Source organism: Spodoptera frugiperda, chromosome 28 (assembly GCF_023101765.2).
Source record: "Spodoptera frugiperda isolate SF20-4 chromosome 28, AGI-APGP_CSIRO_Sfru_2.0, whole genome shotgun sequence".
Classification (NCBI taxonomy): Eukaryota; Metazoa; Arthropoda; class Insecta; order Lepidoptera; family Noctuidae; genus Spodoptera; species Spodoptera frugiperda.
Window position 1 is genome coordinate 5,189,248 of NC_064239.1, and position 19,385 is coordinate 5,208,632.

At 32.2% G+C, this 19,385-nt stretch overlaps 1 protein-coding gene across 1 annotated transcript in view; it reads right to left on the reverse strand.

The window, feature by feature from the left end:
* The window catches only part of LOC118264926 (acyl-CoA Delta-9 desaturase), a 36,036-nt gene extending 26,274 nt beyond the window's left edge, over positions 1-9,762 (reverse strand). The window contains exon 1 of the mRNA XM_035577594.2: positions 9,369-9,762. The gene's annotated coding sequence lies outside the window, so the exon portion shown is untranslated. The remainder of the gene's footprint in view (positions 1-9,368) is intronic.
* Positions 9,763-19,385: the final 9,623 nt, after the last annotated feature.

A 19,385-nucleotide genomic window follows, 5' to 3' on the forward strand; every position in this document is an offset into this window, starting at 1 on the left:
ACAGGTTCAAAATTCAAACTAGAAAATTCACATCACCTCGTGCTTTAGTCACTTTAACAGCAATGGAACTTGTTTTAAAAATGTAGGTCTAAGTTTCTAACACGGCTGTAACATTGTGCCAATTTATCATTAACGTACGTACGTTCAATACATGGTGTATTCGCGAAACCTACTTTCTTGCGGTGTAACCGTTCAAAAACGTTTCACGCACCATCAGTCATCATTATAAAGTGAAGCCCTCTACAGAATCGACACATAGACATCATTTTTTATCAACACATTCCCATCAATAAAATTGACACAAAAGATTTCGCAGCGGAAAGTTTCTTTTACAATAAGTAAATAAACCGGCGCCCACTTGGAGTCAAACGAAACAAACTTATGGAGCCGGATTCCGTTGCTAAAAAATCGACACATCACACATAATAATTGTTCACAAAGCTCTGTTAACTTTTACTGAGTCGGAGAAAAGTAAATAATGGGAACGAAACTTGTTGTGCGCTTGACCTCGAGTAAAGCCGACAACAGTGAATAAGATTGCGTGGAGATTGCCGGACACTTTCACCGGTGCGCGGGCGCATGACGCGATGTACTTGTGGAACCGGTAGAGAGTAACCACGTGCACCACCGGCCGGCGAATCGCGGCTTCGCAAGCTTACGCAGCTTTGTCCATTCAAGACATTCCTGTTCGAAGAAATGTGAAGTCGCAAAGATTTTACTTACATAAGTGAAAAGGAAGTTTAAAAAAACCGTTAAATATCTGCAGAAGCGAACAACGATTTTTCCAAAACGTTTCATAAGTAGCTCTTTTTAATTTACCGAGTGCAGTTTATCATCAGTTATGGTGGTATTTTTATAAATGAAAAATTATACAAGCGAGCCAGCTTCAGACAATTATTTTTATTATGTAAATAGCCTTCTTTAATATATACGGAAGCAGACATAAATTATACAGCACGCTCTACTTTTTAAATGAGGATGACTAATTTTTATCTCAAATTACTCCTAAAGTAACCTTGGCATTGCTTTCTATATTTTGATGCTTACATTTTGAAGACAAAAGACAACATCAAAAGACAGTTATATTTTTTACCAAACGACCTAAAAAAAGGAGTGTAATGTTTTTAAACCTATGTGAGTTTCTTTTTCACACATTTCCTTTTATGGCATAAAAAAAAGTATGCCAACTCTAATTAAATGTGTACAGTAGTAATATTCAAATCGACAGTTTTTTTTTTAAATATTAATTAACACTTCTGTGTCGGAGATTACTGTAGCTTTATGAATAACTTTCTTTCTATTCTCCGTAAAGATTTAATAACACGGCATTACTAAGAAACTATGATTGAAAAACACTATGTAAATAATCTACATAAGAACTTGTCTAAGCTGTAGAGATATTTTACTCTACTGAATAAATTATAATATTTTATTCGGTAGGTTTTTTCGTAAATATACCTGCGTATTTATACTCTGAAATACGAACTTGAAATGGATTTCAGGATTCTGAAACTAAACCTAAAACGTTAGTCGAACAACAAATTAATTTGTGAATTTTTTACAATAATTTGAGCAATTTTTGTAAAGAACTGCAATTTGTACCACAAGATAATAATTTACGATCCACGCAAAGCGAATCGTAAATTCATCATTATCATTATCATTGCAGGAACTGGGTTAGTTAATGACCTTGATTGCTACCCTAATCATAAAACGGTACTTGTAACTGTTAATTATATCTATAGCACTAAGTTGTATCTAAAAACACGGCTAAATAAAGAGATTATCTTAAATCATTTTAGCAGTTTATGTGCAGCTGATTTCGTGGTTCGATTTTCAATTGTAGGTTCTGAAGTCACGCCCTCTCTTTGGCAAAGACTGGCTGTTCTCAACCTTCTAAATACCTAAAGACGCACAAAACATGAAAAAAAACACACTTTCACATTAATAGTAGGACTAGTAAGGATAATAATATAACATCGTCAACTGTTTCAGAGACGACAGTGTTCAAAGCGATAACTTAGTTTCAACGAGTAATTTGGAGACTTTGAAATCTGACGACGACACAACGAGTTTAATCAAGAATGTCGTTTCTCTACAAGTGGGTTAGTAAGGTGTATACATCCAAACAATTAATCACGAATGGAGTCTGGTTGAAAAAGTAGTTAGTATTAAATGAAAGGCGTATAATAGCATAACAGAATTTTTAGAAGATAAATTATGATATAGTACAGTAGTGAAGATAAATTATCATATAATACAGTAGTTCTATCCAAAATTACTTTGTGTGTTTGCCTCTATCTATTTCTTTGTATCTAATAGTCTAATTATTTTGAAATCCTAGTAGGATATGCTCAATGCTCCTTTTGTTAAATAATATAAAATCTACATATTCGCAGAAATAAATGAATTTGAATTTGAAATAATCTAACGCTGCATTCGTTATATCCAGCTAAAACTGTTCAAAGAGTAAATTATACTTGTTAAGAAAAAAAGTATTCACTTTGTATAAAGATGTTTTCTCGTATCACACAATAATGATGCTTCAAATATTGACACTAACGAGATTTGCTTCTCGCTTTTGACTTTTACTGTTCCACTTTTATCTATGTGTGCCTTTGTTATGGTCGTACTGGGCTTGAAGGGTCCCCATGGTATGGTGCTCTTGCATCGGGGCCCCGAGGCTAAGTATATGAAGATAACGAGAAGTGTTTGTGGTGGCACAGGGGGTGGCAGACGGGTCCCACCTGTAACGTTCAACGGGCTTGGGCCCGTTCAACGTTACAGGTGGGACCCGTCTGCCAATTCTCAGTCTGTCTGGTATGGTAAGTCCGGTACTGGTAAGGCTGATTGTTTTAATTGAATAATTACTTGTTCATGTGTAATGAAGTTAAACTTAACGCTCATCTCAATTATAGCTTGATCTATTTCGTGTGCGCAAAGCTATCCGTTATGTTTTTCTAAATTAATTACTAAATGCCAATAATTAATAAATTGAATCAATAATTATACCTAGTCTAGTAAATACTTGACATTAATTTGAAACACAAAGTACTTGAATAATTCTGAAATATTGTTGTATGATTTATTTTAAGATTTTTGACAGAAGACTCGTTTTCTTACTTATATTATATTTATTATTATACAAAATTGCGTGAATTTTTATTAGTTGATTAAAATCTTTGTCAGAAATAATAAAGTCTGTACTTTTCTGTTATATTTTGGTCTATTTATTTTACTTTTACGTGACTTAAGAAAAAGTTTTATAATGTTAATATAACTGCACTAAAAGAAAAACAGCATATCAACAACAAAGTAAATACAAGCATTTTGTTTGTAATTCATAACGATGACTAATACTAAACAATTTATACATTGGTACGAAATATTGGGAAACAATTGGTAACGCATTCGTGAAGTTATTAAGCAATAAACAAACAAACCAATGACCTGCAGTTAGTGCATTTTCAGTCCTACGACTTGCATTGTGTGCATACAAGTACTGTTCACATACATCACACTCTCCGTATAACTCGATGAAATACAATCGTCACCAAACGTAGGTACCTACTTTTGACGAGTTTAGAATTATACCTGCTTACACACACATACATAATATTAAAAAAGTATAATGAAATAGCACTCGATTTTGATGGTTAACTGTGCTAAAAAGTTTAATAAATACGAGTAGGTTTTGAATATTCGAATTTCACCGGCTTTTTTTTAAATATAATTTAATTCCGGCCAGTGCTTTTTAAATATAAAATAAAAGCTATAAATTACACAAAGGCTGAATTTATCACACGCTAAAACAAAAAGGATTTATACAAATATTTTAGTATCTTTTAACGAAAAATTTATTTATAGCCTACTGTTTTATTACTATCAAAAATAACAGTACTTTTTTATAACAATAATGTGATCATTCAGAATTCACAGTTTGACAGATGGAAAGCAGCTACGGATCTACAACTGCTGACCGGAGCTATCGTCCGCACGTTGTTTATTGAAGAATTCCATGAACTGTCTTCGAGGTACAAGATGACTTGTCTACATAATGATGATTTTCTAGATGAGCCACAATATGCCATTATCTCTCCATACAATCTAAACACTTATGCTGTATATTTTTGTATGCCTTTTACTTTTTGATTTCACAGATATAATTGTCACAACTGTTCTGTCACAACTCATATATCGCCGGTAGGTCCTGTCAATTAAATAAATTAATCTTTACCTATTGTATGCATGGAATAGCCTTTGTTTTTTATTTAACACTTTATGTACAAACCAACAAAGGCGGGCTTAATGTCAAATGACAATTCTCGACCAATATTGAATTTTTTTACTAAGTAATTGCAATCAATTTCTTTGGCTGTTATTTCTATTCAATATTGAATGTAAGTAAATGAAAAGGATTTCTCGATTCAATACGTATAGTCCTGTGGTTTCTATGTGTATTAGGAAAACAATAGTGTTTAGTGCCTAAACGTTTAGGGTTTAAGTTTGTTTCCGAATGCATAGTTTACAACTAGCATGACCTACAAACTGTTGGTCGTAAAGTTTATTCAACCGACACAAAGAGGTCGGACTGAATGTTTTGTTTAGCAACTTCGTTTACCTATACAATACAGAAATAGCTGTATTTTTATGACTAATATATTTTATTACATTTTTCACAAATACCTATTGCGATAATTCAAACAATAATTTGGTGTTTGTTTAACGTATTTGTAGAGAAAAGAACTGAGAATGAATGAATGTGAAACGTAGTGTAGTTTCTGAATTGAATAGTACTCAGGGTCAGTTGCAGTGCCAACAATTAATTGCGCTTCGTTGTAGAGTGCAACGACTTTTAAAATATCGGTAATTTTTGTACAATCGAATTTTATAATAATTAAAGCATATAGCTTTAAGGCGCTCTGATACGTCGAAAAACAGCGCCAGGGAATAGATGTCTAGCATTCATGCTGAACTGTACCATTTTATTTTTGTTACACATATATTACATATATTACACATATATTTACCACATTTATTTTTGTTATTCTTTTTTTGTTTTATTTCGCGTGTACTGTTTGTTTGTTTTTTTCTTTCTTTACAATCTCATAATACAGTTTATGCTACATTATACTCTTTAGACTACAATATAAACTATAGTAAATGAGAACTAGAAACCAGCCAATATTGTCTAGTAATATTGTACGACATTAAGTAAAATGTCTGCCGTATATGAAAGTGAAGACTCATAACGTCAGCTAGAACAATTAGCGAGGTTTTGCCATTTAACTTTCCAAAGACAAGTCATTATCTTGAAATGAAGTGCTTTTTATATATAATACTTAAGAAATTATCTTATAAAGCTCAGTCAAGAACATGTACAATGTCAGATTAGTCTAACCGAGCGGGAAAATAAAGGATTAGTGTTTAAATTTCGAAGCGATACGACAAAGCGATGATGAGAACTTTTTTAATTGTAATTAAAAATAAATGAGATACATCTTTTTAAAGTTACACACATTATAAACATTTATAATTGTATTTATTTTTAGTAAGTTAAGTTTAATTTTATTTTAATATTATTTTATATTAAGTAATTTTATTTATTACATTTATAAGTTATGTTATTTACAACAAAAGAAAACGTGACAAAGAAGGAAAATTACCAATGCAAACAATAGAAAAATTATCATAACTATTTTTAATAATATAATTAAAATAAAATATATAATTGTAAAATTCTTTGGTCATACTATGGATACATTACTCCACCATATGTATAAAAATACTTAAGCATAAATATTACGCATACATATTTAAATATAGAATCTTATTTCCATCTTTAAACAGTAGACTCTTAGAATTTTTTTCGAAAACCATACACCGAATAATGGTTTTTTATATCACAGATCTATATAATTTATGCATCTAAAACTAGCAAAGTCGGACATATACATGTACGTAGATTATAAACGTGATCCGCCATAGCACGTGCATGACACACTTTAGAAACGTTTCAAATTACTATGATCGCTATTATTTAAAAATAAATATTTTTTACCTTACTCACACTTAGTTGACAATATTACCTTCTCAGAATAGACAATAAAGAATAGTGTCTGTGAATTTAGTTTTTAATATCTTTTTAAAACAATAATTAAATAAAAAATATACCGTACGTTCTTATTTCAAAAATTTACAAAAAAAAAAGAAACAGAATATTTTATGATTGTATTCTTTTTATGAAAAATTAAAGTAATTATTTTTTTAATTCTATTTTTGAATGTGTAATTATTATACAGCCTAATATTTTTTTAATATCGGTTCTCGGGTACATGACAGCCAATACACGATTTTGTTTTAGAAATGTGTTTAAAGAAGAAGTATAATCACTTGTTTAGTCTGTATATTTAATACTCAAAACTCATGCTAAACAAAAAAAAATCTTGTGGATTTAACTAATTCGACTACATAAAAAACAACGAGTACATTGTAATTTAAAATAGATTACGAATAACATTAGCTTACATTTCACTGTGAGATGTGCGTAGATACTCTCGATGCTCATAGGGGCACATCATCAAATGAGGTTCTATAGCGGTTACATAAAAAAATAAAACGAAAGTACCTACACTTTTTATACGAGAACGAACTACTTCGAAACTTATACAAAATAATGTTTATAAAAAGTAGACATAACTGTGAATCTCGTGGCTATAAACGAAATAAGCTAAATCATTTTTAATAAGTAGCGTATGATAGTGCAGGAATGCATTTTAAGAATATTTTTATAAATGAAAAAGATATTGTCATAGTTAGTTAAAAAAAACTGAAGGCAAATTAAAAGATTTTGACTTAATTTAAAAAAACTTGAGTCGAATTTAAAAACGGATTGAATTATTTTTATTAACTGTTTATAAATAACATTAGTAATCAACGTAGAATCTTAAAAGAAACACTAATAAAGATAATCTTAAGAAAAATAATAACAATAGAAAAAGGCTATTGAATTTAAAAATAAATAAAATACATGTATTTCATACAAAAGCATGTAACCTCGAAAATAGTTACAAAGTCGCGAAAACTCATATCTTTAGTTTAATCTCGTCTTACTAATATTATAAATGCGAAAGTTGAGAGTTTGTCTGTATGTTTGTTTTGTTACTCATTCGCGTCAAAACGGCTTAAGGGATCGGGATGAATTTTGGAACAGGTGTAGACTGTGGTCTGAATTAACACACAGGCTACTGAAAACTGCGGATAGAATTCCAAATGAATGCAGACGAAGCTGTGGACAGAAGCTAGTATAAAAAATAACCTCAAATACAAGTTGTGCATCTAATTGTATCCAAAGTATGATGACGTCTGTAATGTCAATGCCCGGAAAAATGTGACCAGAGAATGCTCTTTCATGAATAATCGGGTTTTTATGAACTCGACTCAAAAAAACGTTTAATTTCAAAAACTATATCCCGCTACTTGCTAGTGATTACTTATAATGACATGACTACTTTTTTGAGTACTAATGATTTCGTAGTAACAAAATGTTTATCTACTTTTTATACATATATTGACGTATACGTGTAAAACTGTTATCTTGTAACCTATTTGCAAAAATAAATATCATTTATCATTTATTAATAGACTCTAATATAGATAGATAGGAAAGCAAAAATAAAATTTTGGAATCAGAAAAAAAACGAAAATTCGTATACTATACGAACAAATATTCATTACTGACGTAGAGTAATTAATTAAATTTGGCTATTCAGTTTTTTTTTTTGTAAGCGGTTCATAATAGCTAATACAATTAAAATTGGCGCACGTGACCTCTTTATTTTCAGTAATAAATATTTACATTGTGAACTTTAATCTATAGGTTTCTATAGGTTAATACTTAGTATTCATTATTCCTAATATAATTTAGCCAATTAATCAATTATACAAGTCCATGCCAAATAATTAGCCAATGACGTAAGAGTATTGAATAATATTTTTTTTCTTCATTTAAAATTTTTCCTTCGATTTCTCGCCTCTTCAGGTTTCAATATCGTGAAATGCACGCGGGACCCGTTTTCAATTTAATGGAAAATTGCAGGCTTCATGTGAAATTCATGTTTTCTTCGAAGCAAAATATTCCTTGTTAAAAATGAATTTATAAAGACTGAACGTAAACTACACGGAATATTGAATTTAGTTGCAGTTTTTCACTTGAAAATGATTCAAAGTAGGTATTAAGATATTTTTCATGTAAAAACATTAAAAATATAAGGGAAAAGTTCCTATAAATCTACAGTTTCTTGATCACTATTTAAAAAAGGCAGGTACTATTATGGTACTCTTACGTATTCAATCGACTAAAAATATTTTATCACTAATTTGTTTCTGGATTTCTCAACGTATTAGATTCAGTGAAAAATATACCTTTACGTTCCTTTCCTAAAATTCATTTTTTTCTTAGAAAATAACACTGTTTTCATCTTTGTAGTAATATTTAGGTTCAAGTATACAGCTGCTTCGTGATAGTTACGTTAGTAGGTAACTTAGTTGCACCGGCAGGCGCCTGCGGTTGTACAAGTACCTACCTACCTACCGTCATTGATTGTTTTCAGTTGCATCTTAGCCTTCAACGTTGCATTTACCCGTTCATTGCCATACAACTGTATAGCCCTTTCATTCTAGAATTACTTTTATATAGATACACACTTTCTCTTTGTATGTAATTTTGTTAATTAGTATATAATAGAAATGATAATTATACGCATGTTGCTGTCCTTTTGTTAAGATAAGTGGGCATTGAAAACCGTCAAAGATTTTTAACGGCTATTTTTCAGCTTAGTGAGAGTATTTTATAATGAAAAATTACTGTAATCGAAACTGTTTCGATTAAAATATTTGATTCATGCGATGTCATGACTGACACTGATTTGAATGCGAATATAATTCATGCTATGGCTTGTCTATTACCCACTGTGGCTGTTTACGACCGTGAAAAGTACCGTCAGATATTTGGCCCAGTTCATCGTTCAATACGATCTGTTATGGTGTTCGATAATTTAGAATAGATACTAGTTTTGTGATTATTTTATTTTCGTATACTACGGTTTTAAAATCCAATATTTGTTACAAGAAAAGTTTCTAATTTTTTTCAATGATTTTCCAATAAAGATTTAAATTTCCACGAAAATATTTTCATTAAAACCTCCTCACACCGAAGTGATCGTATAAAATTATTACAACAAATAATTTTCTTAAACACAATAATTAAAATCATGAAAAAAAGAAAGTGGTAGAACAAGAATTTCAATTTCCAAATTAAAAATGTTAATTTATGATCTTGGGTAAAGGGAGAAAAATGGGAGACTTACCTTATTGCTAGATTGTGATGAATTGAATCCAGATAATTGTACACACACTGTTACAGGTAGCACTAGGGAATTGTAAAGGTGTTTGTGAAGATGGTTTTTAGGGCATGCGGCACACGAGCGCCCGTGACACGGCGCGCAAGTCGGAGCTTTGAGTGGCCCGTGCGCCGGTCACGTCTTACTTATAGTTTCAGCCGCGCGTGTAACACTTTCCCCACCTATCTTCATCTCTTTGTAAATGTAAGAGATATCCGAATTTCTCTTTCGTTTATGATATGAAAAATCTGAGAGAAAAAGATGTTTTTATAATAATATTTAAGATACTACGAGATTATCACTGCGATTATTTTTAGTAAGTATTTTCGGTATTCCATTTGTTTGGTTGTATAAATTGCGTTATATTATTTTAAAATGAATTGATATTATAGTATTTATTTGGGTCTTATCGGACGCCTATTTAGTTGCACGCTTATAAACAATTCTAGGTAATTCTGTGAATTCGTCACTATTTAAATACTTGTACATTAAGTACTTTTTTTTAATTTATTTTATATTTTTCATTTACTTACCTAAAATAAGTAATGAGTTGTGTACGTTAGCGGTGCATATATTAGAACTAGTATCCAAACATCTGAAATGAGATCATACTTACTTGCGTCAGTAGAAAAATTACTTTACCTACGGTACCTAAATTTTTAAAATTAGTTTCAAACATAATTTATTTTAACTAACTATTGTACTTCATTGAAAATGTTGAGATATGTGTAAATATCCTAGCTTCACTGACGGACAGACTGACAGACTATTATTTATTTCTTTATTTGTTTACGTTTCAAAAGTACCTAAGTATATTTTTTAATTGAAATAAATGTTTTGATTTTGACTTTGACTAAATATATCCTCATGTAAAAAAATTACAGATTTTTATGAATTTTCTCTAATTACAAATTAAGTATTAATAGTAATCTGTCAAAATGTGAATATTACTATCTTTTATGTTAGAAATAGACTTGTTTTTGAAGTACGATAAGCATATTGTATGTGTGTATATTTGTATAGTGGTGCTCGTGACTTTACTCACATAATCATAGACAGGCCTAGCTAGGCCCTTGGGTAATGTGACCGCAAACGTTTTGTCCGCATGACCTTCGAGGCTCAGGCTTCAGATAGATCTAATTTGCCGATGGTTTCCATGGTTACCAGTATTACAACACACGGTGACTTGTGTGGAGTATTTTATTATGGGATAGGACGGCAAATGAACAGATTTATTAGCTGATGGTAAGTAGTGTCGCGCATGGACACTCGCAACACCAGTGGTGTTAAAAGTGCGTTGTCGGGTTTTTGGGGGAATTAGGGGATAGGGATTTCAGGATCCGGAGCTGCGGACTGCCTGGTGGATTATCGGGGCTCCGGCTCGACAAGCAGGCGTGGAAACGGGGTGGTTTTTAGTCAGTAAAAGTCTGACTCTGCCTCTCGTCTCGCCCTAGGCGGGAGAAGTCATTGGATAATTTTCCGCCCTTAAAACAAGGGATTTCAGGGGTTTGGCGATGAAGGGATTATTGAGCCTCCGATAACCTCACTCACACGGCGAAACACAATGACATCATTACCGATCCCCTACAGTTTCGTCTAGATTTTAAACAAATGGTAGGAACAAAGCAGGTATATTTTTATGCTTACAAGCAACTTTGCGATAATGTACAAAGGGCAGGCGCATCCACTGAGGTGTATCAAGCTTAGGGGAGACGTTGGAAGAAAACAAAGAACAATCGCATCAAATATAAAACTATTTGGGACTTGTATGTAAATGAGTATCTATCAACTCTGCATTGTTGGTGCGGTGGCTGGGTAATCGGCTGCTGCGCAACGTGTAGCGGGTTCGATTACCGCACTGAGCAACTTTTTGTGTGATTAAAAAATTATTGTTTCGGGTCTGGGTGTCATGTGTATGTGAACTTGTATGTTTATAAATGCACCCATGACACAGGAGAAAATACTTTACATAAATAAGTTTCTTAAAAAAAACTCGGGTGGGTGAGAGGCAAGTGATAAAGTAGGACCTTAATAGGAGGACCTGCTTATGACAAAATGTAAAAGGATAATCTCCTCTATGGAACAACTCAATACATTTGGGCATATTGATAAAATTAACGTCGAGTCTGGTACAAAGTTCGCCAATACTAAACGACAATATTGAATTATGGATTTGTAAATTAGTATTACATATTAGAACGTTTTTTTTTAATATAAATTATGTATTAGCTATAAAACGTGATGTCCTCCTATGGTGGTCTAACCATTAAATAAATTTATCACGACATTTTTGCTACTCAAACATGTACATTAGACACGTTTTACGAGTTTCAGTAGTTCAAACAGTTTATGTGACTTCAGTAACGTGTCGATATAATATACACACTCCAAACAGAATTTAACATTTTAAAAGCACTTTAAATGTTTAGCAATGAGGTACAGACCAAAACTAGACAAAAGTTTAAAATTGAATACACTTTCGTCGCAGCCAAACCTTTATAAGTATACACAAAAATATATTTGGCGCAACGCAATTTTAATTCAAAGAAAAAACTTCTCCAACGGGTTTCGGAATTTCGGAAAAGTTGATAGCGGAATAATTGTTCACAAGATTCAGACGATAATAGTCTTTATGTTTAAGTTTATAAGGAATGCATTGAAATGTCTAGTAATTTTAAATAGTGCATACCTACCTTGGATACGCTACACTTTGAACTGTTACCTATATAACAAACGTAATCGAGTTTTTATGTCTATCAATAATGTCACGCCTTTAATCCCCAAAGGGGTGGGCAGAGGTGCACATTACGACACCCACTTTTCACCGTTTATGTTACAAGTCTGTTATGAGCCTATTGCCGTATACTGGGCACTATTCCAGACTCCGTGCTACTACTGAGAAATTTTAGAAAAACCGAAAAAGGTCCACTTATACATTGTCCGACCCGGGAATCTAATACGATTGTGATCAACGAGGCAGGAATGCCTTGAAATGTCTAGTAATTTAAAATAGTGGTGCTAGAAATTGCATACCTACCTTGAATAAGCTACACTTTGAACTTTTATCTATATAACAAAAGTAATCGAGTTTAAATATCTATCAATATCGATGCATGTTAATGTGATTGTGTTTACTGTGTGTCAATATCTGCTTTGTGATCGCTGAGGTGCACTCTAGCAAATTGTATTCTCATGATAAAGAGAAATTTCTAGAAGCTTTGCACTTATTCTACGCACCTAGTAATTGCGAAGTGTTTACATTTTTTTTCTGCTCGACGACTTACCAATGTGAATAAAAAAACATACGAAATAATAGATTTAAAAAGGGTTTCTAAGTACCTATTTGTTATTATCTGGTATCATGTTTTTAGATTACGGGAAATACCTTCAAAACCCGCCTAGCTTTTTGGGGATAAAAGACTAGGGAGTATGGGATTTTTACCTCACTAAAAACACTCCGAAGGCCATCCACAGCACCTGTAAGGGGCACCGGGTCCTTTAACAAACCCGATAGCTAAGTTTTTGTTATAATAAAATCGCCAATATTGACATGAATTAAGGACATTTTAGAAAAAAGTTCTTGGTAAGGATTAGAACATAAATTAGCAGCAACATTAATTAAAAGCAGTTTCCACGCGCTGACAATCATGATTAAGGAAGGTTAAAAAGACGGTGTTCCAAGAAACCGCGTGGCGTAGCGAGTATGTTATTAGTAGCGGACAAGATGTCATAGCGGTGCATTCAAAAATGTAGTCAAACTACTTTGTGACTTTTATTAATTTTTTATCGTTGATTTGCATATCAATTGGGCCTTTACATCAATCTATTTCCACATTATACAATATACTTAGGTTTACATTAATGTATGTTCGTATGAGAATCAAAAGTAATTTTATAGATACCTATTAAAACATTTTTATTGGTCATTCAACGACCCAATAAAAAAGTTGGTAAAATAATTTTTAAAATGTCAGATCATACGCATTCTTTGACTTCTTTTTGTACTTCGCATAGTAATTTTTGCATTAAATATTTTAATCAAAAATAATAAGACCTTATATTGTTTTTATAAGTATTCATTAACGAATTCAATAACTTTTCAAAAGCTACTTACAAGGGTAATCAAATCTTTAGCAAGGTTTTCATGGAATAGAATAAGTCTATGCAAAGAATCATTGGAAATGTAAAATAATCAGACTCATTAATTAAAATAAAAAAATAGGTGCCGTACATTTAACTATGCAGTGTAATCCCCTGATTCACAATTTGTAGTTATATAAGCTATGTCTAAAATTGACCCGCATTTTCTTAAATGATTGCGTCGAAGAGAATGCGGTTCAGTTTTAATCACGACATTACAGATAATTTCAGTGTCTTTGAAAATATGACTAGCACGAATTTATCAATTGTAAGGCGATTTTTTTAAACTATAAAATTGCATTTGTATATTACTTTTGTGAGACATACTAGATTAAATAATATGTTATCGGCTTACTCGCGTAGGTCACTGTTTGGCGAGGAACTCGACTAGTAATGTTTGTATCGCAGAATGCTACTCATGAATATGAGCCTCTAACATGGCTTGAAAGTAATCGAGTTCCTCGTCAAACAGCTACGTGAATAAGCCGATAGCATAATAATTAAAATTGCATTATTATTAACAAGAAAATAACACTTCTACTGTTGTTGTATAAATGTCAAAAGGTTACTAAGATACATTGTGTTGATTTGTATAACAATATCCCATAATTATCCACTTAACACAAATTACTTTTAACAATAACATGAAATAATTTGCAGTGTCTGGTAACACTATAATTATAAAACTTTACTTTTTATTTGTTATGGCTTCAAACGTGCAGACGGATCATTGACGGACGCATTGGTAAATGAATTGGTGCGGCCACCGTGCCACCCATGGTGACACCACAAAGAGTTACAAGAGCCTTGTCGAATGAGTACCAACCTACATAGAGAATTTTCTAGAAGAAAGTCTATCGAATCTAGAATTAGAATTAACTGTTGAAGAACACTCCGTCGTAACCGGTCGTCGTGTCCCGGAGGTTTAAAGCTTAAGGCTTCTTATGCACGGGGATGGGGGAGGGTGCGGGTTCAAATCTTACCAACGACAAGTATCATTGATGTGACTTTTTCCGAGTTATATATACTATCTAACATTATTTAGACACCCCTGACAAACGGTGAAGGAAAACATCGTAAGGTAACCTGAGCATATTATTTCTTATTATAAGTTTGAAATCGCCAACCTGCATTCAGCTAGCGTGGTGATTAATGTTCAAACCTTCTCCTTGTAAGAAGAGGTTTTGGTCAAAAGTGGTCACTTTTAGGTTGTTAATGTAGAAGAACATTGATTCATCATCATATACGTGAATTCAATATAGGTATGCTAGGCTCCATGTCTTATACACTCGAAGTTCACTTTTCTACTCATTAACCTCTTGTATATAAGACACAATAGAAAATGCATTGTGTCTCGCTTGCATCTGCCTTCCGGCATACCACGTGTTAATAAATAAAGAAGACTTATTTATAATCGTTGCAATATATCTATTACTGACTGTTAAAGAGAAAGCAAAATTCCAATTTTGTGCAGACAAAAATAAAGAACGAAACTGACTCCATCTCATTTGGTTCCAAATATTCTTAGTCGATTAAAAATAATAATTCAAAAGTATTTACTAGATTTTTTATTTTGTCTGCATTCAATAGGCTCCGAAACTGTTGCACTAATAACTTTACAGGATCGATACCTAGACGAGATCTTTTGAATTCCACATGAGTGAAGCCGCAGGCAAAAAGCTAGTTTAAAGTAAAATTGCAGAGTTCAAACAACGCTGTCTATCATAATAATATAAAGTTAAATCTCTGATAATAATTATTATTTGTCTTTGAATTCTAATTGGTCTAAATTGTAACAAAGTAATTAATACAGAATCAAAGAAACTTGTAATGAATGACTGATAGACAACACAGTTTATTTTGTGAGAGGGCATTGAATTCAGTTATCAATAGCAGTTCAAATGGTAAACTCTTAACTCGAAGTTAGATAAACTGATATTAGAGCTTCGGAGAAAAAAATACTTATTTTAACATGTCCATCAGTATCCTTAGTACGACTTAGGTTTACGTTAAAAGAAAATGAAACGAAAGTGCGTTCGGCGCTCTGATTGGCTGGCGTGAATAAATCAACCAATATGAGGGATGAAAACGCGCTATGGTTTCGATTTTATTCTAAAGCAAATACGTACTAGGGTTACAGAACGTCACAGTATTCTAGTCAGTCACCATTAAATTTTCATAAAAATATGGTGACCAGCTACGGAAGGATAGCCAGCTGCATCTTCTAAACCTTCGATTTTCCACAAACGATCCGCTGCCTACTGGGAATTATGACAAACTCCCTAAAAAACTTATAAAACTCCGTAAAAATTATAGATGTGAGAAGAAATTATGGAAAAAGGTTTTGTCAGTCGTTTGTACCATATTTCAGAATATTTTATATGAATCCCAGATTTCAATCTTGGTACATTCACAGAAAGTAGGCTGAACACTAAAAAATATCATTAAATCTTTTGTTATAAATACATAGGTAGGACTTAACCTTCCTAGCTAATATTATAAATTGCGAAAGTAAGTTTGTTTGTCACGCACTTCCGCCTAAACTACTGTATCAATTTTAATGAATTTTTGTATCAAGTTAGATGATTTAATAGTTAACTTTTATGGATGCATGCATGATAAATGATAAATGATAAATGATATTTTTTTTGACTGCCTCGGTGGCCTAGTGGTTGCAAGTGCGACTGCCGGACAAGGGGTCTCGGGTTCGATTCCCGGGTCGGGCGAAGTATTACTGGGCTTTTTTCGGTTTTTCGAAAATTTCTCAGTAGTAGCACGGAGTCTGGAAATGTGCTCGGTATGTGGCAATAGGCTCACCACCTATTACATGGGACTTACAACATAAATTGTGAAAAGTGGGTGTACACAGTGGCATTACGTGTCATAATGTGCACCTCTGCCTACCCCTTCGGGGATTAAAGGCGTGACGATATGTATGTATGTATGTATGTATGTATGTATGTATGTATATTTATTTTGCAAATAGGTTATAAAATAACACTTTTACACGTTTATCTCTTAAATAACTAGATGAGGCCGGAAAGTATCGCTGGAAAAGTATGTATTGACACGTGTAAACACTCAGGTATAATTGAACTAATTACAACTATTAGTAAGTACTATGCAGAAATAGTAGATAATAAATAGAAGACTTATGTAATACTTAGGTATGTATTCTTTCTTATATTACACATGAATATTCTTTAATTGTTTTAACAAGAAAATAATAACAATTTACTTGGAATATAATAATGATCACGTGTTACCAATTATCACGGTAAGTGAGCCATTTTAAATTACTTATGTAGGTATTCTTATTTATTCGTAGGTACCTATAAAAGTACGCACATTACGAATCGGAAAGATATACGAAATTAATTATATTATGTATATTGTATACATCATGAATTATTATAATAACGTCATGGGCTAATAACAGTTTGGGGTGAAGGTTAAAAAAAAAGAAAATATTACCATTAGAACGCGTCACTTGTAACTTTTAAATAAAATATTACGTTCTTTATTACTGAAGTTGTAAACAGGTTTTTTTTTTAAGGGGGCAAAATTACCTAATGATTTTTCTTGCCCTGGGCGAGGCGAGAGGGAGTGTCAGACTCTTACTGACTTAAAAAACAAACCCGGTAAACCCGCTTGGTAGTCCGCAGCTCCGGATTGTAAACAGGGTTAGGATCTGTTTAGTGGAAAGTAAGTACTGTCCAGGCCAGCATGCCTTGCGTTCAGCACTAGAGGGAGCGCAGCGCGACGCTCGTACATTGTTGACTCTAGAAAAGTCTTTTTAATTTATTTCTAGAACAACAAACACGTGAGTGTTATTCACATGTTTTTCATATCAAACTGACGACTCTCGTTAATTCAAACCTTCGATAAACTTTTAAACTTCTCTATAATTCAAAGTTATCACGAAGTCCCTAGAAAATCTCTTTACATATTTCCAAATCATTTTTGTACACTTGGTCATTCGAACGAAATAATCAATTCTAAGTAACCAAAAGACTCGTTACTGCGAATATATCGGCATCAAACTCTCGACAATTCGAAGTTACTGTGAGAAATGGACAGAAATTATAACTTGGTAAGCATCGACATTTTGAGGCGATATTTCGGTAATTCGAAATATTTTACCCTCCAGTTTCGAATTAACGAGTGCCAACTGTATTACGCAATAATTTCTAATATTATCATTACAATTATAGCCAGTGACGTCTATCGAAAGTACTTATTTTCTACTTAATCAGATACCTATTATGGATACTACAGACTAAAATCATACAAGTTTAAGCAGAAAAAAAACACTAATTTTGGATACCTATTATCATGGTATGCGATAAGAGTGAGGTAAAAGTATAAGTATTTTGATCAGCATTCATCTCGGTATTAAATACAGCTAGGTAAACCTAGGTCTGTCCACTTCTTCTGTATTAAAAGTAATGTCATTTTATATACCACAATATTGGTGGCCCTACAATAAGTACGGTAAGTAAATTCTCTCTTTATGATAATGAAAGGACATAAACATTAAGTAATTCGGCATTAAACCAATTGTTCAATTGTACATAAAGATTTAATTAAAAAAATATAATAAGGTAACCTCAAAAGTAAATTGAAAAATTTAAATTTTTAATTTAATAAAATAAGTCAAAATATTAATGATTTTATTTAATTTTAAATATTTACAATGCGAGGAAATGTTTATGAGAGTATTGCACTTATAATTTTAGGTCGTTGACCGTAATACGAGCGTATATGCATAATACCCGGAAATTTTAAATCGAGAGGTCAATAATTCACTCATTTTCAGGAAAAATACTTATCAGAAATAAACTAAAAACAACAACGGCACGCTTCTCATGAGGAAGAGACCCTCAGTGACTCAAAACTTAAAGCCTTTTTCAAAATATTTACGTGAGTAAACCGTGGTTTTAAGTTAATAAAAGAGTGATGATAGAGTTTCTTGCTCGTTCTTCTCCATTCTAAACTACACTTTGGAATGAGCTTTACTAACAGACAGACTGACGGACAATTCAATTTGACGTTTCAAAAGTGCCCAATTTAAGATATATTGAAATTTTTACTTTAATTTTGTGAAATATATCAGAAATTTATTCTGCAGTAATTGTCTGATTAGGTAGGTATAATTCTTTTAAATAATCTTATTTTGTTTATTAATAAAAAATGTAAAAAAAGCCACGATAAATTATGAGACTTCCAAAATCGAAATCTCAATACTTTGTCTAACGGGAGTATCGAAAGTATCGAGAGCTTACGATCTTTCGTTCACTAAACGTATAAGTGTTTACTGATTGTAAATACTAAGCATATTCGGTAATTAAATTAAAATATATTACATACTAAGTTATATAGTCATTACGTCCGATTAAATGTATATTAATGAACATTTACTATTCATGATATAATTACTAAGTACTTAATTATAAAACGAAATAATTAATTCCAAGATTAATGGATTTTTTTATTATTTATTTTGTATGTAATCGTCATGAATAATAATATGCATTAATAAAACATTTAGTATATTGTTTACAGGAAAAATATTGCTTTTTTTCGAAAATACAAGTCATTAACGGCCTCTCTAGTCACGTGATTGTAAGACCGACTACTGCGCACAAAGATTTCGACGGAAAAAGACTCACGTGAACTATTAGAGAGGCTCTACTAGTTTCAAGTCACATTGGGACTCTTATTCATGAGCCGTCCGTGCTCGACAGTGTTTTCAACACTATAAGCTGTGTGTTTGACACAGCATTACCACGCCGAGGTGGTCAGGTGGTAAGGGACTGATGTCAGCTGAATCTGTTTACAACT